Source organism: Triticum urartu, chromosome 4A, assembly GCF_056163025.1.
Source record: "Triticum urartu cultivar PI428250 chromosome 4A, HENAU_Tu73, whole genome shotgun sequence".
Lineage (NCBI taxonomy): Eukaryota > Viridiplantae > Streptophyta > Magnoliopsida > Poales > Poaceae > Triticum > Triticum urartu.
This window is the reverse complement of record NC_141876.1, coordinates 111259034-111284845: the sequence shown is the minus strand read 5'-3', so window position 1 is coordinate 111284845 and position 25812 is coordinate 111259034.

Genomic DNA, 25812 nt, shown 5'->3' with positions numbered 1-25812 from the left:
TCCGCTGTTATCGTTATTAGATGGCCTTAAGCCATATTTATTGTGCTAAGTTCTCTTTTGAGACACTCGATGTAATAAGTGTGTGATTGCTACTCTGCTATAAATCCTCCGAGTATTGTGTGGTGTCAGCATTACTGATCCAGGGATGACACCGGAACACAGAGATCAGACTGTTTGAGGTCTGGTCGCTACAGAGATGGTATCAGAGCACACGCTGACTGTAGGACACGACCACTAAGCCAAAGACCTAGATCACTACTCACTCTCTTCTCTTCTGACTTCTCATCTTTTCTACTCTTTAGGATGGCGGATGCAAGGAACAAGTTCACCCAACCAGATAAGGATACACCCTTTGGACGCCACTTGAAGGAAGTCACTAGATACCTGAACATAGGAATACCAAGCTTCACGGGAACCTACAACGCCACCTTACCTGAAGAAGAGCACTGGATGATTCAAGTTCAAGTTCCAGGAAGGACGTTCATGCCAGTCACTGAGCCCATAGAGTTTTCTTTTGATGCACCAACTTGGAGTCTAGGAAAGAGTATGGCAGCTCACATCGCCATGGGACGCATTGGAGAAATCTACCGCAAGGATCTCAAGGATACTATCTACCAGATTTGTGGGCGCCGAGATGAACACTGGGAGATGATCAGCACCAGGAAAGATAGATCAATTGCCGCTTTTATTCAGGAGTTAAATCAGCACATTCGACGACAGGAGAATCAGATGTGCGCCGACATGATAGATCTGAAGAAGGCTAAGACCAGAATCAAGGAACTGGAGGAAGAACTCAAGGCTACACGTGAAGATTATGAAGAAGAAATTGAAGTATTGGTGGAGAAGAATGACGATCTGATCAAGAAGATTGGAATATGTATGGGAGGCCCGACACCAGTAGATGAAGACGAGGAACCCAAGGAGATTAGCCCGGAAGACTACATCATCATTGACGGCACCGACTCGGAACAAGATAGTAGCAATGATGACTATGTTGATGAAGCAGGAGCAGATATCATGGAGTCTACAACCGTAGAATATTTCTAGTAGACCACCTCACCAGTAGTAGTAGTCCACCATGTAAATTTAGTAGTCCGAGCACTTTTGCGATAGTTAGATCGATTGTATGCCCTTGTTTGATTGATTGAAGTGAATTGTTTGCTTTTGCCTCATGTGCATATGGGTAGTTTTTCTCTTTAGACCCCCCTCTATTCTTACATCTCATCTTTTCTAAACCCTCAGATGCCTCCGAGACGTCACCCCGGATTTGCCTTTCCGCCGGAGCTCACCCAGTTGATCCAGCAGCAGAACACCCTGATGCAGTTGCTAGTTCAGAATCAGAATCAGGGGAACAACAACAACCCACCACCACCACCACCTGTTGACCACTTAGCCCGTTTTCTTAGGCTGAATCCGCCGGTGTTTTCCACTAGCACCGAGCCGATAGTAGCAGATGATTGGCTCCGCAAGACAGCTAGGGAGTTGACCACAGCAGGATGCATAGATATGGAGAAGGTGAAGTTTGCCGCACATCAGTTAGAAGGACCCGCAGCCTCCTGGTGGGAGAATTTCACAGCCACCTTCCCAGTCGACACTGTCACATGGGACCAGTTTCAGCAGGCTTTTCGTACTGCCCATGTTTCAGCAGGAGCAATGGCCATGAAGAAACATGAGTTTCATAACTTGCGCCAAGGAGGACGGACAGTTGGCCAGTATGTGGAGGAGTTTAGTAAGCTAGCACGTTATGCCCTAGATGACGTTGCTACGGATGCAGCTAAGCAGGAGAAATTCCTGGAAGGATTGGATGATGAGTTGAGTATGCACTTGATGGTAGCCACCTTCAACAACTACCAGGAGTTGGTAGATCGTGCTCTTATGATTGAAGGGAAGCAGCAGCACATTGAGAACCGCAAGAGGAAGTATAGACAAGGAAAGTATAATTCAGGAGCTCAGCAGAAACCTCGTTTTACCCCTAGACCGGGAGGACATTTTTAGCATACCCATGGAGTAGGTAGCTCGCACAATCACAATGGCACCAAGAATGATAATGGGAATGGAGGAAGCAATGGCCATAACTGCAGCACCCCATCAACCCCAGCCAAGAAGGACTTGAGCCACGTCACTTGCTATAAGTGTTCGAAGCCAGGACATTATGCAAATGAATGTCCTGAAGGCCAAAACGGCAATGGAAATTCTGGAAAGAAGCCGAACCCTTTCAACAGGGGATAGGTGAACCACGTTAATGTGGAGGAGGTTGAAGCTCAGCCCGATGCAGTAATAGGTAAGTTTTTGGTTAAGTCATTTACTGCACTCATTCTTTTTGATACTGGTGCATCGCATTCATACATCTCAAGGGGATTTGTGGATAAGTATAACCTACCAATCCAAGCCCTTAGGTCACCCATGTTAGTAACCTCGCCAGGAGCAGAGTATGTGGCAAGTCTATGGTGTGATCGGTTACCATTAAGGATTGGTAACTATGTTTTTCCCTCAGACCTAATAGTATTGGAATCACAAGGATTGGATGTGATATTAGGCATGGATTGGTTATCAAAGTATGAAGGGAATATTGAGTGTGCTAGTAAGTCAATTTTGCTTACCACACCAGAAGGAAGAAGGATCAAGTATGTATCCCGGCATGTGCCAAAGAGGACACAAGTAAATTCCTTATCAGGAGTTGTGCAGGAGGAAGTACCAGTGGTAAAGGATTTTCCTAATGTATTTCCCGAAGAGTTGCCAGGCATGCCACCGGATAGAGACATTGAGTTTTTGATTGAGCTTTTACCAGGCACTGGGCCAATATCGAAGCGACCATATAGGATGCCAGCAAAGGATTTGGTGGAAATTAAGAAGCAGATTAAGGAGTTACAGGATAAGGGATATATTCGCCCAAGTTCTTCGCCTTGGGGATCACCAGTACTTCTAGTGGAGAAGAAGGATGGATCGTTAAGAATGGTTGTTGATTATCGAGGATTGAACGAAGTAACAATCAAGAACAAGTACCCGCTACCAATGATCAATGATCTGTTTGATCGATTGCAAGGAGCTAAAGTATTTTCCAAGATCGATTTGCGATCAGGATACCACCAGTTGAAGATCTGAGAGCAGGACATACCTAAGACAGCATTCACCACAAGATATGGACTGTATGAGTATACCGTTATGTCATTTAGTCTGACTAACGCTCCTGCCTATTTTATGAACATGATGAACAAAGTGTTTATGGAGTTTTTGGATAAGTTCGTCGTAGTGTTCATTGATGATATCCTGGTATATTCAAAGAATGAAGAGGAGCACAAGGAGCATTTGCGTTTGGTACTTGGAAAGCTCTGAGAACATCAATTATATGCCAAGTTCAGCAAATGTGAGTTTTGGTTGAAGGAAGTAGGATTCCTCGGACACGTTATATCCGGAGAAGGTATAGCAGTGGATCCCGCTAAAGTTGAAACCGTGACCAAGTGGGAAGCACCAACAACAGTTGGAGAGATCCGGAGTTTTCTTGGACTCGCAGGATACTACCGGAGGTTTATTGAAATTTTTTCAAAGATTTCGAAGCCTATGACGGAGTTGCTGAAGAAGGATACCAAGTTCAAATGGACTGAGGAGTGTGAGGCTAGTTTCCAGGAGTTGAAGAAACGCTTGGTTACCTCACCAGTGTTGATTTTGCCAGATCAAACCAAGGATTATGAGGTGTATTGCGACGCTTCACATCGAGGACTTGGAGCAGTGCTTATGCAGGAAGGGAGAGTTGTTTCGTATGCCTCAAGACTACTGAAGCCCCATGAATTGAATTATGCCACACATGATTTGGAGTTAGCAGCCGTAGTGCATGCATTGAAGACATGGAGACATTTCCTCATTGGAAACCATTGTGAGGTGTACACGGATCACAAGAGTTTGAAGTACATTTTCACACAGAAGGAGTTGAATCTCAGACAAAGGAGATGGTTGGAGCTCATCAAGGATTATGATATGAAATTGCATTATCATCCAGGGAAGGCTAATGTAGTAGCTGACGCATTGAGCCGTAAGAGTCATGTCAATACACTAATGACGGGAGAAATACCCAAGGAGTTAGCAGAAAATCTTCGTGAACTATGTGTGGAAATAGTTCCGAGAGGCTATGTAGCAGCGCTAGAAATTCAGTCAACCTTGATAGGTAAAATCAGGGAAGCTCAGAAAACTGACAAAGAGATTGCCGCTATAAAGGAGAAACTGAGCAAAGGAAAAGCTAAAGGATTTCGGGAGGATGAGCACGACACCCTATGGTTTGAAGACCGTGTTTATGTACCCAATGACCCGGAGATCAGAAAGTTGATTCTGCAAGAGGCACATGATTCACCGTATTCGATTCACCCAGGAAATACCAAGATGTATTTGGATTTGAAGGATATTTTCTGGTGGACCGGAATGAAGAAGGATATTGCAGAGTATGTAGCAGTTTGTGACGTATGTCAGAGAGTAAAGGCAGAGCATCAGAAGCCAGCAGGATTGTTGCAACCATTGCCGATACCTGAATGGAAGTGGGATAAGCTAGGCATGGATTTTATCACGGGATTACCAAGGACTCGTTCAGGCTATGACTCGATTTGGGTTGTAGTCGATCGATTGACGAAGGTAGCACATTTCATCAACCCAGTAAAGACCACTTACACCAGTGCTAAGTTGGCAAAGATATACATGACCAGGATTGTATGTTTGCATGGAGTTCCGAGGAGCATCGTATCAGATAGAGGAACCCAGTTTACCTCAAAGTTCTGGAAGCAGTTGCATGAGACTTTGGGTACTAGGCTAGAGTTTAGTACAGCTTTTCATCCGCAGACAGATGGACAGACCGAGAGAGTCAATCAGATTTTGGAGGATATGCTGAGATCTTGTGCGCTAGATTATGGATCTAGTTGGGACGATAAATTTCCATATGCAGAGTTCTCTGATAATAATAGCTATCAGACCAGTTTGAAGATGGCACCTTTCGAAGCTTTGTACAGAAGGAGGTGCAGGACACCGTTGTCATGGGACGAAGTTGGAGACCGCCAGTTGTTTGGACCAGATCTGATTAAGGAGTCTGAACAGAAGGTGAAGTTGATTCGCGATAGGCTCAAGGTAGCTCAGACCAGGCAGAAGAGTTACGCAGATTCTAAACGCAAGGAGACAGTTTACGAAGTTGGAGACAGAGCTTATCTTCGAGTATCCCCACTTCGAGGGATTAAACGCTTTGGAGTTAAAGGGAAGTTAGCGCCATGATTTGTAGGGCCATATCGAGTTTTGGAGCGTATGGGAGAAGTGGCTTACAAGTTGGAATTGCCAGAAGGATTGGCAGGAGTTCATGATGTGTTCCACGTTTCTCAGTTGAAGAAGTGTCACGCGGAGATGGCTGACATACCTTTGAGAGACACAGTGCCATTGGAAGCAATTCAGTTGGATAACAATTTGACCTATGAGGAGAAACCAGTCAAGATTCTCGAGTTCGCCAGCCGAGTTACTCGCAGCAAGGTTATCAAGTTTTACAAAGTTCAGTGGAGCCACCACACGGAGGATGAAGCCACCTGGGAGCGAGAGGAAGATTTGCTCAAAGACCACCCTCACCTATTTTCTAGCCAACCCGAATCTCGAGGGCGAGATTCATCTTAAGGGGGGTAGGTTTGTAACATCCTAAATTTTCAATTTGGAATGTTATACATTAGGTCATCATGCATATCATGTTTTATTTTGCTTTTGGTTTTGATCCTAGAAAATCCTAAGCAACTCAAGGACCCATGGAGAGAGTTGGGGATTTCGTTATTTACATATTGAGTTTTCTCAAATTATGTAAACAGGATCATTTGATTTTATTTATTTTATCATCAATTATTTCTATTGCAAAAATATGAGAGAGGGAATAAAATGACTTTTCCAAAATATAGAAATATTGAGGATTTAATAAAAAAATCAAATAAGTTTTATTTCGGAGTTTTTCGGTATTTTATTTGATTTTAGGAAAAATGCGCGTTTTTCAAAGTTGTAGTTTGGGCCCAGATAAATGTTCGCTTTATCGGGCTTGATTTTGGAAACCCGGGAAAATTTACTTCGTGATTTTGGAGTCCGTTTAGTATTTCTTTTTATTTTTCTTCCGAGCGGAATTATTTAAAAAAAACGCGGAACCGACTATGGGCCGTACTCGGCCAGGACACCGCCGGCCGAGGCTTTATAAGCCGCCGCCCCGGGGCCCGAAAGCCCAGCCGCCCAGCCACCCTAACCCTAACCCTAGAGAGCCGCCGCCCCGCCGCCGACTCGCCGGAGTTGCACGCCGCCCGAGGTTCGCCGCCGCCTCGACTTCCGTGCCGTTTAAAAAAAATTCTGTTCGTCGTTTTTCTTTTTCGTCGGATTTTTCGCGGTAATTTTCTGATCGCGATTTCTGATCCGATTTTCGTTTTTGTATAACTTTTCGCTCGTTTATCGGAATAAGGCGATTCAAGCGCCTGGAGTTTCGTCTCGAAACCCTCTTTCCGAATAACCAACTTAAACAAGTTTTTGCTACTTTAAAATTTGCCTTAGATCCATATTACTAGAATGAAGTTGTTTTCTTTCGCTGTTTGATTTCTTTCGCTTCGTTCGATTTGATTCTTTTTGCAAACCAGGGTTCTTAAGTTGAACTTTCTGGTTAGATCTTCTATTTGAGTTTTACCTGTGCATTAGATGAGTACTTATTGTATGCTTGTTTGTTTGTCTGTGATAGAATACCCGGAGTGCGCCGCCTGTTACTTCGAATCTCTAGGTTTCACGGATCATCAGCAAGGCAAGTAACACTTTGATCATACCTTTTTCTACAACCCAGTTTTATTGCATTAGATCAATCCTCACACATTGCATGATTAGGATCTAATTAAATTGTGGGATGGGAAGTAGATGAGGTAGTACCTATTATCTGTTTATTATCAAACCTTTGGGAGTTACTTCTACGTTTGCTTATTATGCCATGCTATGCTAGTAGACGTGGATTGGGTGAGTGAAATCCATGAAAGATGTGAGATTGATAATTAATGGTTTATCTAAGGTGGCAACTTAAACACACATCTGGGTGGATTGAGGCACCTGGTTTCTAGGACTTGCCTGTTTTTCTTTTGGACCGCCACCCAGGCTCAAAGGGATCATGAGATTATTCATACTAGAAACTTCCGTGTGCAGCCACAAGCCATTATGGGCTCTGGCATAGTTGACTAAGTTGTGCGAACTCTTACAGTGGTAGACTAGCAGATGTAGGGGATGTAGGTGGTACGGTCTACCCGATCATAAGGTGCTAGCGCTTCTGAAAGACTATGTCTCGGTCATCCGTTTCTCAAACACCATGTAGTGCGAGAAATCCAACGGAGGCGATCGAGTCTTGTGGGGAAAAGTGCGCAAACCTATGCAGAGTGTAATAAACTAATCATGGTTAGCCGTGTCCCCGGTTATGGACATCTTGAGTATCTAGTACCTGGATTATCATGTGAATCTCAACATGTTACTCTAAAGTTAAATTTGTTGGGTTTTAAAGATGTTATTTAATTGGGATTGAGAATGCTGTCAACCATTCTCATTGTTTAACAACCACCATGATAGTAATTAAATTTATTCCTTTGAAGTAGGGAAAAATTGGCTTTACGCAAAAACTGTAACCATAGAGCTTTCCACCAGCCAAATATGCATATAGTATAGTTGTTGCATTCGATTACTCTCTATGTGTTACCTTGCCAGCATATTCCATGTGCTGACCCGTTTTCGGGCTGCAACGTTAATGTTGCAGACTTTTCAGACGACGATTGAGGAGTTTTAGGTCGTGGTTCTATACTCAGTGATGCCGTTGGAGTTGATGGACTCACTTATCTTCCAAGCCTTCCGCTGTTATCGTTATTAGATGGCCTTAAGCCATATTTATTGTGCTAAGTTCTCTTTTGAGACACGCGATGTAATAAGTGTGTGATTGCTACTCTGCTATAAATCCTCCGAGTACTGTGTGGTGTCAGCATTACTGATCCAGGGATGACACCGGAGCACAGAGATCAGACTGTTTGAGGTCTGGTCGCTACAGAGATGGTATCAGAGCACACGATGACTGTAGGACACGACCACTAAGCCAAAGACCTAGATCACTACTCACTCTCTTCTCTTCTGACTTCTCATCTTTTCTACTCTTTAGGATGGCGGATGCAAGGAACAAGTTCACCCAACCAGATAAGGATACACCCTTTGGACGCCACTTGAAGGAAGTCACTAGATACCTGAACATAGGAATACCAAGCTTCACGGGAACCTACAACGCCACCTTACCTGAAGAAGAGCACTGGATGATTCAAGTTCAAGTTCCAGGAAGGACGTTCATGCCAGTCACTGAGCCCATAGAGTTTTCTTTTGATGCACCAACTTGGAGTCTAGGAAAGAGTATGGCAGCTCACATCGCCATGGGACGCATTGGAGAAATCTACCGCAAGGATCTCAAGGATACTATCTACCAGATTTGTGGGCGCCGAGATGAACACTGGGAGATGATCAGCACCAGGAAAGATAGATCAATTGCCGCTTTTATTCAGGAGTTAAATCAGTACTAAGGTGTGATCATGTTTTGCTTGTGAGATGATTTTAGTCAACGGGTCTGTCACATTCAGATCCATAAGTATTTTGCGAATTTCTATGTCAACAATGCTCTGCACGGAGCTACTCTAGCTTATTGCTCCCACTTTTAATATGTATCTAGATCGAGACTTAGAGTCATCCAGATCTATGTCAAAACTTGCATCGACGTAACTTTTTACGACGAACCTTTTTGTCACCTCCATAATTGAGAAATATTTCCTTATTCCACTAAGGATAATTTTGACCGCTGTCCAGTGATCTACTCTTAGATCACTATTGTACTCCCTTGCTTAACACAGTGTAGGGTATACAATAGATCTGGTACACAGCATGGCATACTTTATAGAACCTATGGCTGAGGCATAGGGAATGACTTTCATTCTATTTCTATCTTCTGCCGTGGTCGGGCTTTGAGTCTTACTCAATTTCACACCTTGCAACACAGGCAAGAACTCTTTCTTTGACTGTTCCATTTTGAACTACTTCAAAATCTTGTCAAGGTATGTACTCATTGAAAAAACTTATCAAGCGTCTTGATCTATCTCTATAGATCTTGATGCTCAATATGTAAGCAGCTTTACCGAGGTCTTTCTTTGAAAAATTCCTTTCAAACACTCCTTTATGCTTTGCAGAATAATTCTATATTATTTCCGATCAACAATATGTCATTCACATATACTTATCAGAAATGTTGTAGTGCTCCCACTCACTTTCTTGTAAATACAGGCTTCATCGCAAGTCTGTATAAAACTATATGCTTTGATCAACTTATCAAAGCGTATATTCCAACTCCGAGATGCTTGCACCAGTCCATAGATGGATCGCTGGAGCTTGCATATTTTGTTAGCACCTTTAGGATTGACAAAACCTTCTGGTTGTATCATATACAACTCTTCTTTAATAAATCTATTAAGGAATGCAGTTTTGTTTATCCATCTGCCAGATTTCATAAAATGCGGCAATTGCTAACATGATTCGGACAGACTTAAGCATAGATACGAGTGAGAAACTCTCATCGTATTCAACACCTTGAACTTGTCGAAAACCTTTTGCGACAATTCTAGCTTTGTAGATAGTAACACTACTATCAGCGTTCGTCTTCCTCTTGAAGATCCATTTATTCTCAATTGCTTGCCGATCATCGGGCAAGTCAACCAAAGTCCATACTTTGTTCTCATACATGGATCCCATCTCAGATTTCATGGCCTCAAGCCATTTTGCGGAATCTGGGCTCACCATTGCTTCTTCATAGTTCGTAGGTTCGTCATGGTCAAGTAGCATGACCTCCAGAACAGGATTACCGTACCACTCTGGTGCGGATCTCACTCTGGTTTACCTACGAGATACGGTAGTAACTTGATCTGAAGTTACATGATCATCATCATTAGCTTCCTCACTAATTGGTGTAGTAGCCACAGGAACAGATTTCTGTGATGAACTACTTTCCAATAAGGGAGAAGGTACAATTACCTTATCAAGTTCTACTTTCCTCCCACTCACTTCTTTCGAGAGAAACTCCTTCTCTGGAAAGGATCCATTCTTAGCAACGAATATCTTGCCTTCGGATCTATGATAGAAGGTGTACCCAACATTTTCTTTTGGGTATCCTATGAAGACGCACTTCTCCGATTTGAGTTTGAGCTTATCAGGATGAAACTTTTTCATATAAGCATCGCAACCCCAAACTTTAAGAAACAACAACTTTGGTTTCTTGCCAAACCATAGTTCATACGGTGTCGTCTCAACAGATTTAGATGGTGCTCTTTTAACGTGAATGCAGATGTCTCTAATGCATAACCCCAAAACGATAGTGGTAGATCGGTAAGAGACATCATAGATTGCACTATATCCAATAAAGTACGGTTATGATGTTCGGACACACCATTATGCTGTTGTGTTCCATGTGGCATGAGTTTGTGAAACTATTCCACATTGTTTTAATTGAAGACCAAACTCGTAACTCAAATATTTGTCTCTGCGATCAGATCGTAGAAACTTTATTTTCTTGTCACGATGATTTTCCACTTCACTCTGAAATTCTTTGAACTTTTGAAATGTTTCAGATTTATGTTTCATCAAGTAGATATACCCATATCTGCTCAAATCATCTGTGAAGTTCAGAAAATAACGATACTTGCCGTGAGCCTTAACACTCATCGGACCGCATACATCAGTATGTATTATTTCCAATAAGTCAGTTGCTCGATCCCGAGAACGGAGTCTTAGTCATCTTGCCCATGAGGCATGGTTCGCAAGCATCAAGTGATTCCAAAAGCCCATCAGCACAGAGTTTCTTCATGCGCTTTACACCAATATGACCTAAACGGCAGTGCTACAAATAAGTTGCACTATCATTATTAACTTTGCATCTTTTGGTTTCAATATTATGATTATGTGTATCACTACGATCGAGATCCAACGAACTATTTTCATTGGGTGTGTAACCATATAAGGTTTTATTCATGTAAACAGAACAACAATTTATTCTCTTACTTAAATGAATAACCGTATTACAATAAACATGATCAAATCATATTCATGCTTAACGCAAACACCAAATAACACTTATTCAGGTTCAACACTAATCCCGAAAGTATAGGGAGTGTGCGATGATGATCATATCAATCTTGGAACCACTTCCAACACACATCGTCACTTCACCCTTAACTAGTCTTTGTTTATTCTGCAACTTCCGTTTCGAGTTACTAATCTTAGCAACTGAACTAGTATCAAATACTGAGGGGTTGCTATAAACACTAGTAAAGTACACATCAATAACATGTATATCGAATATACTTATGTTCACTTTGCCATCCTTCTTATCTACCAATCACTTGGGGTAGTTCCGCTTCCAGTGACCAGTCCCTTTGCAGTAGAAACACTTAGTCTCAGGCTTAGGACCAGACTTGGGCTTCTTCACTTGAGCAGCAACTTGCTTGCTGTTCTTCTTGAAGTTCCCCTTCTTCCCTCTGCCCTTTTTCTTGAAACTAGTGGTCTTGTCTACCATCAACACTTGATGTTTTTCTCGATTTCTACCTTCGTCAATTTCCGCATTACGAAGAGCTTGGGAATCGTTTCCGTTATCCCTTGCATATCATAGTTCATCACTAAGTTCTACTAACTTGGTGATGGTGACTAGAGAATTCTGTCAATCACTATCTTATCTGGAAGATTAACTCCCACTTGATTCAAGCGATTGTAGTACTCAGACAATCTGAGCATATGCTCACTAGTTGAGCGATTCTCCTCCATCTTTTAGCTATAGAACTTGTTGGAGACTTCATATGTCCCAACTCGGGTATTTGCTTGAAATATTAACTTCAACTCCTAGAACATCTCATATACTCCATGACGTTTAAAACGTCTTTGAAGTCCCGATTCTAAGCCATTAAGCATGGTGCACTAAACTATCAAGTAGTCATCATATTGAGCTAGCCAAACGTTCATAACGTCTGTATCTGCTCCTGCAATAGGTCCGTCACCTAGCGGTGCATCAAGGACATAATTCTTCTGTGCAGCAATGAGGATAAACCTCAGATCACGGATCCAATACGCATCATTGCTACTAACATCTTTCAACACAATTTTCTCTAGGAACATATCAAAAATAAACACAGGGAAACAACAACGCGAGCTATTGATCTACAACATAATTTGCAAAATACTACCAGGACTAAGTTCATGATAAATTTAAGTTCAATTAATCATATTACTTAAGAACTCCCACTTAGATAGACATCCCTCTAATCCTCTAAGTGATTACGTGATCCAAATCAACTAAACCATGTCCGATCATCACGTGAGATGGAGTAGTTTCATTGGTGAACATCACTATGTTGATCATATCTACTATATGATTCACGCTCGACCTTTCGGTCTCCGTGTTCCGAGGCCATATCTGTATATGCTTGGCTCGTCAAGTATAACCTGAGTATTCCGCGTGTGCAACTGTTTTGCACCCGTTGTATTTGAATGTAGAGCCTATCACACCCGATCATCACGTGGTGTCTCAGCACGAAGAACTTTCGCAACGGTGCATACTCAGGGAGAACACTTCTTGATAATTAGTGAGAGATCATCTTAAAATGCTACCGTCAATCAAAGCAAGATAAGATGCATAAAAGATAAACATCACATGCAATCAAAATATGTGACATGATATGGCCATCATCATCTTGTGCCTTTGATCTCTAACTCCAAAGTATCGTCATGATTTCCATCGTCATTGGCATGACACCATGATCTCCATCATCTTGATCTATATAAATGTGTCGTCACATGGTCGTCTCGCCAACTACTGCTCTTGCAACTATTGCTATCGCATAGCAATAAAGTAAAGCAATTATTTGGCGCTTGCATCTTATGCAATAAAGAGACAACCATAAGGCTTCTGCCAGTTGCCGATAACTTCAACAAAACATGATCATCTTATACAACAACTTATATCTCATCATGTCTTGACCATATCACATCACAACATGCCCTGCAAAAACAAGTTAGACGTCCTCTACTTTGTTGTTGCAAGTTTTACGTGGCTGCTACGGGCTGAGAAAGAACCGTTCTTACCTACGCATCAAAAAACCACAACGATAGTTTGTCAAGTTGGTGCTATTTTAACCTTCGCAAGGACCGGGCGTAGCCACACTCGGTTCAACTAAAGTTGGAGAAACTGTCACCCGCTAGCCACCTTTGTGCAAAGCACGTCGGGAGAACCGGTCTCGCGTAAGCGTACGCGTAATGTCGGTCCGAGCCGCTTCATCCAACAATACCGCCGAACCAAAGTATGACATGCTGGTAAGCAGTATGACTTATATCGCCCACAACTCACTTGTGTTCTACTCGTGCATATAACATCAACACATAAAACCTAGGCTCGGATGCCACTGTTGGGTTTCGTAGTAATTTCAAAATTTTCCTACGCACACGCAAGATCATGGTGATGCATAGCAACGAGAGGAGAGTGTGATCTACGTACCCTTGTAGATTGACAACGGAAGTGTTAGGTTGATGTAGTCGTACGTCTTCACGGCCCGACCGATCAAGCACCGAAACTACGGCACCTCCGAGTTTTAGCACACGTTCAGCTCGATGACGATCCCCGGACTCCGATCCGGCAAAGTGTCGGGGAAGAGTTCCGTCAGCACGACGGCGTGGTGACAATATTGATGCACTACCGTCGCAGGGCTTCGCCTAAGCACCGCTACAATATTATCGAGGACTATGGTGCCAGGGGGCGCCGCACACGGCTAAGAATAAGATAACGTGGATCAACTTGTGTCTATGGGGTGCCCCTTGCCTCAGTATATAAAGGATGGAGGAGGAGGAGGCCGGCCAAGGCAATTGGTGCGGCCAGGATGTGGAGTCCTACTAGGACTCCAAGTCCTAGTAGGAGTCCACCAAGAGGGGAGGAAGGGAGAAGGAAGTGGAGGAGAAGGAGAGGTGGCCGGCCCCCTTTTCCCTACTCCAATTCGGACCAGAGGGGAGGGGGGGCGCAGCAGCCCCTTGGCCCTTTCTCCTCTTCCCACTAAAGCCCATCAAGGCCCATTGCTTCTCCCGTAACTACCCGGTACTCCGAAAAATACCCGAATCACTCGGAACCTTTCCGATGTCCGAATATAGTCGTCCAATATATCAATCTTTACGTCTTGACCATTTCGAGACTCCTCGTCATGTCCCCGATCTCATCGGGGACTCCGAACTCCTTCGGTACATCAAAACTCATAAACTCATAATATAACTGTCATCGAAACCTTAAGCGTGCGGACCCTACGGGTTCGAGAACAATGTAGACATGATCGAGACACGTCTCCGGTCAATAACCAATAGCGGGACCTGGATGCCCATATTGGCTCCTACATATTCTACGAAGATCTTTATCGGTCAGACCGCATAACAACATACGTTGTTCCCTTTGTCATCGGTATGTTACTTGCCCGAGATTCGATCGTCGGTATCCAATATCTAGTTCAATCTCGTTACCGGCAAGTCTCTTTACTCGTTATGTAATACATCATCCCGCAACTAACTCATTAGTTGCAATGCTTGCAAGGCTTAAGTGATGTGCATTACCGAGAGGTCCCAGAGATACCTCTCCGACAATCGGAGTGACAAATCCTAATCTTGAAATACACCAACCCAACATGTACCTTTGGAGACACCTGTAGAGCACCTTTATAATCACCCATTTACGTTGTGACGTTTGGTAGCACACAAAGTGTTCCTCCGGCAAATGGGAGTTGCATAATCTCATAGTCATAGGAACATGTATAAGTCATGAAGAAAGCAATAGCAACATACTAAACGATCAGGTGCTAAGCTAATGGAATGGGTCATGTCAATCACATCATTCTCCTAATGATGTGATCCCGTTAATCAAATAACAACTCTTTTGTTTATGGTTAGGAAACATAACCATCTTCGATTAATGAGCTAGTCAAGTAGAGGCATACTAGTGACACTTTGTTTGTCTATGTATTCACACAAGTATTATGTTTCTGGTTAATACAATTCTAGCATGAATAATAAACATTTATCATGATATAAGGAAATAAATAATAACTTTATTATTGCCTCTAGGGCATATTTCCTTCAAATCCCCCATCCGAGCGTGGACGCACCTATCATACCAGAATTGTGTATTTCGAAGATGAAGAAGAGATTGCCCCCACACCTCCGCCTTCTCGTCGTCAGTCTACCAGGAACAAGGGCAAGTCCAATGTCAAGTCAACCGCTGCTCGCAAGAAGAAGGAACCGGTCATGACGGCTGCTGAGTTAAAGCAGAATGAGTTTTGGCAATATTGTGAGCAGAACCCCTACCTCATTCCTCAGGATCCTTCTCTAGTTGGCTCACCATTCTAGAATAAGGACCAATCACTTGTATACTTTGATGGGATCAAGGGAAGGAAGAACCTTTTTGTAAAGACCAAGTGAATCAAGGATCATATGGAGAAGTAACAGGCATACTTTGGAGAAGTTCATGCCCTCTATGAACAGCTCAACATCGTGCCCCTCATGACCTTCAACTATGAATTTGATGCAGAGTTGGTTTCTCAGTTCTTTGCAACCATCCGGTATGGCACCAACTCAGAGCGCACATTGATCTGGATGACAAATGGCAGGCAGTTGCGCACCACTTGGGCTGCGTTTATGGCACTTCTTGGATATCCTGACGAGGGGTTGAGGAGGCTGCTTGGCCTTCGTCCTCACCACGAGGGGGGGCTACTCGCAAGGATGAGCTGAAGCCTCATATGATTATCACCAAGACTAAGAAGGGAGTCAAGAAGGAGCTCAAGCCATTCTTTGACATTATGCATCACATCTTCCTGCACACTCTCTTTCCTCGCATCAGCAACTTGGACGTGGTGCATGGCCATCTTGTGGATATGCTCCTGTTATGCGACTCTGAGAAGGGCACGGATGCTGTCTTGGATGTCTCCCACATCATGTGGAAGGAGCTAGTGAGTTCTACCTATGGAGATCACTGCCCAATTTATGCTCCTTTCATCTTCAAGCTGGAGATTGTAAGGGCATATTTCTCCCTAAGTGGTTTTGGTGATTGATGACAATGCATTTGCGGACTACACATGTGCATTGAGCATTTTAGATATCTCATGGCTAGGCACTAGACGATTCGACGCCCCTCGGAGCCTTTCGAGGACGGCGCTTTTTCTATGTTTCTTTTCGGTGGATTTGAGTCATAGGAAAGCTGTACTATTAAGAGGGGGTCCGCTTTAGAAAGATATGGGCGGAATCAACACATACACAGCCCCATATGCACCCACAGCCTCCTTCCCATCTCCGGAGCCCTTCCTATGTCTTCTGTAATGTTTTTAGAATCTTGCTAGCGGTAGTACCGCCTGTGCCTACAGTAGTACCGCTTAGGGCTTCCCCGAGCATGCAACTTTCGGTTGTCTGTTTGTAATTTATGGTAGTAGGGCGGTAGTACTGCGGTAGTACTGCTTCGGCAGTACTACAACCCCGTACTACCGTCCCCACTACCGCTTGCGGGGTTTTCCTTACGTGCAAGGCTCTGTTCCCACTTTGCCACAAGCGGTAGTAGGGCGGCACTAGGACGGTAGTACCGCTTGGCACGGTACTACCGCCCCTGGCACCCTTGCCTCTCGAGGACTAAGACCCAAAGCGGTAGTATCGCTCGGGTCAGCGGTAGTACCGTTCCAGCAGCACTATCGTAGATAAACTTTGTGTAGTCTTAGGCCTGTCCAGAGTTGTACTGCCTAAGCGGTAGTACCGCTCCTAGGAGCGGTAGTACCGCTTAGCTGCGGGATGGGCAGACAATGGTTGGATTTTAGCTCCCCTATATAAAGGGGGGTCTTCTTCCTCCTAGAGTTTACCTCTTCCCTCCAAGCTCCATTGTTGCTCAAAGCTCCATTTTTGCTCGATCTCTCTCCCTAGCCAATCAAACTTGTTGATTTTCTAGGGATTGGTTGATAAGGCCCCGATCTACACTTCCACCAAGAGAAATTTGATTCCCCCCACTAATCCCTTGCAGATCATGTTACTCTTGGGTGTTTGAGCACCCTAGACGGTTGAGGTCACTGCGGAGCTATATTCCATTGTGGTGAAGCTTCGTGGTGTCGTTGGGAGCCTCCAATTAAGTTGTGGAGATAGCCCCAACCTTTTTTGTAAAGGTTCGGTCACCGCCTCCAAGGGCACCAATAGTGGAATCATGGCATCTCGCATTGTGTGAGGGCGTGAGGAGAATACGGTGGCCCTAGCGGCTTCTTGGGGAGCATTGTGCCTCCACACCGCTCCAATGAAGACGTACTTCCTCTCAAAGGGAAGGAACTTCGGTAACACACCCTTGTCTCCATCGGCTCCACTCTTGGTTATCTATCACCTTTACTTGTGCAAGCTATATTGTGTTGTATCCCTTGCTCGATCTTGTGCTTGTTATTGTTGCATCATATAGGTTGCTCACTTAGTTGCATATCTAGACAACCTACTTTTATGAAAAGTTTAATTTGGTAAAGAAAAGCTAAAAATTGTTAGTTGCCTATTCACCCCCCCTCTAGTCAACTATATCGATCCTTTCACTAACACTCAACTCTCTCTCACGGATTTGGATATGGTGGAAAGATGATTTGAGTGGAAAGCAACTTGGGGATGGCTAGAGATCAAGATTCTTGTGGTTGGATTAGAATGTCTTGGTCTCAACACATGAGTAGGTGGTTCTCTCTCAGAAAATGAATGCTGGAAGTGTAGGCACGTTCTGATTGCTCTCTCCACTAATGGAGGATGGGTATATATAGCCTCCACATAAAATCTAGCCGTTACACACAATTCACCAAACTTGGTGGGACCGAATCAAGAAACTCGGTCAGACCAATATGGTTCAAAATGTGAACGTTAGAGATTTTGGTGGGACCGATATGATCAACTCGGTGGGACCGATGTGCTAGGGTTAGGATAAAACCTCTACTCGGTTTGACCGATTATACAAACTCGATGAAACAGAGAGTTGGTCAAGCAAACTCGGTGGGACTGATTGCATATCTCGGTGAGACCGAGATAATTGCAATAGGCAGCAGAGTTTGCAAGCCCATCTCGGTGAGATCGAGATCCCATCGGTGAGACCAAATTGATTAGGGTTTCTGGTAGTGGCTATGTCAAGTGAACTCGGTGGCGCCGGATAGATCAAATCGGTGGGGCCAAGTTTGACTTTAGGTTTGGGACATATGTGGATATGAGAAAGTGGTTGAGGGATTTGGAGCATATCACTAAGCACTTTGAGAAAGCAAGCCATTAAGCAACACCTCATCCCCTTTTAATAGTAGTGGCTTTCCTATGGACTCAATGTGATCTTGGATCACTAAAATGAAAATGTAGAATCTTGAGCTTTTTCCAATCCTTGTCCTTAGCTTCTTGAAGGGGTTCCACATCCTCTTGTCCATGTGATGCCTTTGTTGAACTTTCTAAAATATACTAGATAAAAGTATTAGTCCAACAAGAGATATGTTGACATTAATTACCAAAATCACCCAAGGAGCACTTGTGCTTTCAATCTCCCCCTTTTTGTTAATTGATGAAAACATACATCAAAGCTTTAGATAAAGATATGAAGAATAACAAGTAAAGCTTTGGAAAGACATGTAACATGCATAGGCTCCCCCTACATGTATGCAATCATGTGAATATGGAATATAAGAGCATGTGAATGCAAAACCATGATAGAGCAAGCAATGAGTTACATGTATCTTGGCTATATGCATCAGAGCAAATGATGTGAATATAGGAAATGTACCTCCATGTTCATGATTTCTTCTTGCAAACAATATGTACAGTAGCAAGAAATCATCATGCACATGGATGTGATGCATATACTTACCTTGTGGTCTTGAGGTAGCTTTGCAAGAGATGAATCTAAGTAAACAAGGTTAGATAACACACAAACATCTACTGGACAAAGCAACTTAAGAAACCATAAGAGTACCAAGATTGGGATGACATGTAGAGAGTGAGTACTAGGTACTCTATTTGATATAGACATGTCCCCAAAGAGTAAAGATATGCAATGAATTCAAAGATTTCCTTCCCTTAAATGTCTTTCTCCCCCTGAATCTTATATTGGATAATGGGAGAATATAGGGAAAAGAAAATCAGATCAAAACAAACATAACAAACTTAACACATGCTAACATGTCTTTCCCCTCTTGAAGACATGTGACTTCTCTCCTCTATGGATAGAAGCATCTGGAGAAGCTTAAGGTGTACATTCTCTCATATGTGATAAGCTTTGATGTGCTCTCCCCCCCCCCTTGACATCAATTTCCAAGAAGGGATATTCTAGCGTATGAGTGAAGTAGGTTTGGTCCTTGAGTCACATTACAAAGCAACATGTAATCTAAGATACTTGTAGAGGACAAGAATCATCGAGTGGAGCTAGAATAAATATGCAGGATGCAAATGGCAAAGTGGTTTCTCAGCATTTAAACCAATCACACCGAGTTATTTTCTTCGGTGGCACTGAGGTGGTTCAGTTTAACCGAAAGAAACAAACCAGTGAGGCCCAATTCAGCACAGAGAGAACACAATTGTCATCTCAGCTCACTAGGCAAATAAGATCTCACAAAGATTTGCAAGGAATTAATTGAAGGATTTGAAATGAATTGGATGCAGGGAATGCAGAACATAACAGAGAAAACGAAACGAAATCTAGATTATTTTTTTAAAAGGGAAGCAAAAGACAAATTCAAAGACACAGAAAACACTAGAGAACTTCATCTAGAATTGGTCGGCGACAAAGTCACCTATGTTAGAGTATATTGATTGAGGAGTATCAAGTGAGATCACTTGATCGTAGGTCATACTCATCGTTTAAGCTCAAAATGGGATTGTCATTTTTCATTTAAGCATTTTGATGTATTCACATCTTGTTGAGTTGCTTTGACCCATGACTTGGGGTAAAGCTTCTCTAAGATGGAATAACATACCTTGGGTGGTGGTGTTGATCTTGATCATGTAGTTGAACTTGTGTGGGATGCTCAGGGTTGATGTAGCTCATCAATGAGTTGGGAGCACCACTTGTAGTTTAAGTTCATCTACCTACATGGGTTAGTCTTGCAAGGAAGAGCACTTGTGTATCCAAAGTGACAATCATGAAATTTGATACCAAATGAAATTTGATATATAGAATTTGTCGAAGGATATGTTGAAAGGTTTCATGCTTCCTTGTCTTCAACCACCATATTGTAGAGACTTGGTGATGTAGAGATTGCTCAAGATGTGAGTGAGTTGCAATCTCATGAATTCGAGCTCATCCAAGTACCTACAAGGGTTAGATAGCATGCAAGGGTACAAGTGTAGATCCAAGACATCTGATCACCATCATAAGAGAAATATCAAGGATTAGTCAAGGGCTTATGCCTTGCATGTATCCAAATGGAGTTTCTACTCCAAGTTTGAAGCATCAATGATGTTCAATTCACCTCTCAAACGGCAAAATACTTTCTCATCAAGCAGTTTGGTGGATATATCCGCTAATTGCTTATTGGTAGGAACATGCTTAAGATCAATGTCTCCTTTACCAACATGATCTCGAATGAAATGATGAACTTCAGTATGCTTAGTTCGAGAATGTTGCACGGGATTATGAGCAATCTTAATAGCACTTTCATTGCCGCAAAGCAATGGAACATGTTTCACATATATGCCATAATCTTTAAGAGTTTGAGTCATCCAAAGTAATTGAGCACAACATGAACCGGTGGCAATGTATTCCGCTTCGGCGGTAGGTAAGGATACCGAGTTTTGTTTCTTGGAGGACCAAGACACAAGAGATCAACCAAGAAATTGACAAGTACCCAAAGTGGACTTTTTATCAACCTTGTCTCTGGCAGGCATAGTCCAAATCAGAGTAGCCAACAAGATCAAAAGAGGACCTCTTAGGATACTAAATGACAAAATTTGGTGTATGAATTAAGTATCTCACTATCCTATTCACAGCCTTAGGATGACATTCTTTGGGGGGCGCCTGATATCATGCACACATGCACACACTTAGCATAATATCGGGACGGGAGGCACATAGATATAACAATGAACCAATCATAGAGCGGTAAACCTTTTGGTCAACCGGTTTGCCATCCTTAGTCAAGTCAAGATGTCCACTAGTAGGCATGGGTATATTCATACCTTTGCATTCTTGCATGTTGAACTTCTTGAATAAGTCCTTGGTATAATTTGTTTGGGAAACAAAGGTACCCTCCTTAGTTTGCTTGATTTGCAACCCAAGAAAGAACTTGAGTTCACTCATCATAGACATCTCAAACTTCTCCGACATTAGCTTTCCAAACTTTTCACTAAAATGAAGGTTAGTCGAACCAAATATGATATCATCAACATAAATTTGGCACACAAATAATTCACCATTAACCCTTTTAGTAAAAAGATTGGAATCAATTTTTCCAATCTCAAAGCCTTTTTCAATAAGGAACTTGGTCAAGCATTTATACCACGCTCTAGGAGCTTGTTTAAGACCATAAAGAGATTTGTGAAGTTTGTAAACATGGTCGGGTTTCTTAGAATTAACAAAGCCGGGAGGTTGTTTAACATAAACTTCCTCCTCAATTTCACCATTTAGAAAAGAACTTTTAATGTACATTTGGTACAAGGTAATATCATGGTGATTTGCATAGGCAAGTAAGATGCGGATGGACTCAAGTCTAGCAACGGGGGCATATGTCTCACCATAGTCCATACCTTCGACTTGAGTGTAGCCTTGGGCGACGGGACGTGCTTTGTTGCGAATGAATTGTCCATTGTCGTCTTGCTTGTTTCAAAACACCCATTTGGTACTGATGATGTTGTGGTTGTTGTCGGGCTTCTCAACCAATGACCACACTTGGTTCCTCTCAAAGTTGTGTAGCTCTTCCAATGCTTCTTCAACCTTCATAGGTTAAATGATAGAGATGAATGAATAATGTTCACAAAAATTAGCCAAACGAGTTTTAGAGCTAGTGATTCTCCCGCTTTGGATATCATTGAACATTTGTTCGACGGGATGGTCTCGTGAAACTCTTGCTATAACTCGTGAGAGATTTTGTTTGGATCGGGGTGGAACATCTTCTTCATCATCTTGTTCTTCCTCTTGGCCTTCTTCGTTGTTGGTGTTGTTGTTCTCTTGTCGATGTGGAGAAGGAGGTTCATGAGGTTCATCTTGGAGTACTTTATCGTTTTCTTCATCTTGACGTGTCCCACTAGTGGATGCCTCCGTGTCAACTATTGGTTCACCTTGTCGTGAGGTAGAAGCTTCCACTTGGACAGATGAGGTACTCTCCTTCACCTCCGTTGGATGAATCTTGCCAATAGGCAAGTCTTGGATTGCTTCCGAAGGGTCTTTGTCTCCTACATCAATTGGCAATTGCTCTACTTGTGAGCTGTTAGATTCATCAAACTTCACATCTACCGTCTCTTCAACATTTTGGGTGAAATTGTTGTAGACATGGTAAGTGTGAGAGTTTGAGCCATAACCAAGTAGGAAACCCTCATGAGATTTAGGAGAAAATTTAGAACAGCGATGCTTATCAAGAATATAGCACTTTGAGCTAATACTCGGAAGTATCCAACTTGGGGTTTGTTACCGGTGAGAAGCTCGTATGGCGTCTTGCCGAATAGCTTGTGAAGATATAAGCGATTTGTTACATGACAAGCTGTCTCAACCGCTTCTTCCCAAAAGTGTTTTGGCGTCTTGTATTCATCAAGCATCGTTCTCGCCATCTCAATAAGATCCCGGTTCTTCCTCTCAACAACTCCATTTTGTTGAGGCGTGTACTTAGCCGAGAACTCGTGTGAAATCCCTTCTTCGTCAAGAAAGGTATCCACATTTGCGTTCTTGAACTCCATTTTGTTGTCGCTGCAAACCTTCTTGATCTTCACTTCAAATTGATTTTGGGCCTTCATAGTGAAGTTCTTGAAGATCTTTTGGACATGAGATTTATCATCAAGAAAGAACACTAATACGTCTCCAACGTATCTATAATTTTTTATTGTTCCATGCTATATTATATTCTGTTTTGGACATGATTGGGCTTTATTATACACTTTTATATTATTTTTGGGACTAACCTACTAACTGGAGGCCCAACCCAGAATTGTTGTTTTTTTGCCTATTTTAGGGTTTCGAAGAAAAGGAATATCAAACGGATTCCAAACGGAATGAAACCTTCGGGAATGTGATTTTTGGAACGAACAAGATCCAAGAGACTTGGACCCTACGTCAAGCAACCAACATGGAAGCCACGAGGTAGGGGCCGCGCCTACCCCCCCCCCCCCCAGGCGTGCCCTCCCCCTCGTGGGCACCATGTTGCTCCACCGACGTACTCCTTCCTCCTATATATACCTACGTACCCCCAAACGATCAATAACGGAGCCAGAACCCTAATTCCACCGCCGTAACTTTCTGTATCCACGAGATCCCATCTTGGGGCCTGTTCCGAAGCTCCGCCGGAGGGGGCATCGATCACAGAGGCCTTCTACATCAACACCATGGCCTTTCCGATGAAGTGTGAGTAGTTTACCTCAGACCTTCGGGTCCATAGTTATTAGCTAGATGGCTTCTTCTCTCTTTTTGGATCTCAATACAATGTTCTCCCCCTCTCTTGTGGAGATCTATTCGATGTAATCTTCTTTTGCGGTGTGTTTTTTGAGATCGATGAATTGTGGGTTTATGATCAAGTTTATCTATGAACAATATTTGAATCTTCTCTGAATTCTTTTATGTATGATTGGTTATCTTTGCAAGTCTCTTCGAACTATCAGTTTGGTTTGGCCTACTAGATTGATCTTTCTTGCAATGGGAGAAGTGCTTAGCTTTGGGTTCAATCTTGCGGTGTCCTTTCCCAGTGACAGTAGGGGCAGCAAGGCACGTATTGTATTGTTGCCATCGAGGATAACAAGATGGGGTTTTTTATCATATTGGATGAATTTATCCCTCTACATCATGTCATCTTTCTTAAGGCGTTACTCTATTCTTATGAACTTAGTACTCTAGATGCATGCTGGATAGCGGTCGATGTGTGGAGTAATAGTAGTAGATGTAGGCAGGAGTCGGTCTACTTGTCTCAGACGTGATGCCTATATACATGATCATACCTATATATTCTCATAACTATGCTCAATTCTGTCAATTGCTCAACAGTAATTTGTTCACCCACCGTAAAATACTTATGCTCTTGAGGGAAGCCACTAGTGAAACCTATGGCCCCTGGGTCTATCTTCATCATATTAATCTTCCAACACTTAGTTATTTTCATTGCCTTTTATTTTACTTTGCATCTTTATCATAAAAATACCAAAAATATTATCTTATCATATCTATCAGATCTCACGCTCGTAAGTGACCGTGTAGGGATCGACAAACCATTATCGCGTTGGTTGCGAGGATTTATTTGTTTTGTGTAGGTGTGAGGGTCTTGCGCGTAGTCTCCTACTGGATTGATACCTTGGTTCTCAAAAACTGAGGGTAATACTTACGCTACTCTGCTGCATCACCCTTTCCTCTTTAAGGGAAAACCAACGCAAGTGCTTAAGAGGTAGCAAACACCCACGTAAATATTGAAAAATCATTGACTATGACTAGACCAAATGAGTTTCCACCGAGATTTTTATAGGCGTTGGGACCAAAGAGATCCATATGAAGTAGCTTGAGCGGTCTTCTCGTGGTCATGATGTTCTTCACAGGGTGGCTTCCTCCAACCTGTTTTCCTGCTTGACAAGCACTGCACAATCTATCCTTATCAAATATAACATCTTTCACTCCAAGGATATGATCACCTTTAATAAGCTTATCAAGATTTCGCATGCCCACATGACCTAACCTTCTATGCCACAACCAACCTTTAGAAGATTTAGCAATTAAGCAAATTCTAGTTTGAGCCTTTTTAGTGAAATCAACAATGTATAGATCACCTCTACATATACCGGTAAAGACCATATTATGATTATCTCTTCGAAACACTTGGCAATCTACTTCAGTAAATAGGACATTGAAGCCAAAGTTAGGTAGTCTAGATACGGAAAGTAAATTATAGCCAAGAGATTCAACGAGCATAACATTTTGTATGGAGCTATCATGTGAGATGGCCACCTTACCAAGGCCAACCACCTTACCCTTTGAGTTATCACCAAAAGTGACATACTTTCGAGGGCCGTCATTTTCCGCAAGCTCACGAAATATATCCTTGTCTCCGGTCATGTGATGGGTACATTGATACATCTCCAATGTATCTATAATTTTTTATGTATTCATGCCATGTTTATAATATTTTTACATGATTTTCGTATGATTTGGTTAGAACTAACCCGAACTGATGCTGTTTTCAGCAGAACTACCGTGGTGTTGTTTTTGTGCAGAAATAAAAGTTCTCGAAATGCGCTGAAAATCAACGAAGATTTTTTCTAGAAAATATAAAAAATAATGGAACGAAGAGTTGTCGGAGGGGAGTCCCGTGGGCCCCACGAGGGTGGAGGGCGCACCCACCCCCCTAGGGCGCGCCCCCTGCCTCGTGGACTCTCCGTGGGCCCCCCTGACTTGTTCTCGATGCCAATCTCTCCTATAAATCCCTAAACCTCCAGAAAATAACCTAGATCGGGAGTTCCGCCGTCGCAAGCCTCTGTAGCCACCAAAAACCAATCGGGAGCCTGTTCCGGCACCTTGTTAGAGGGGGCAATCATCACCGGTGGCCATCTTCATCATCCCGGCGCTCT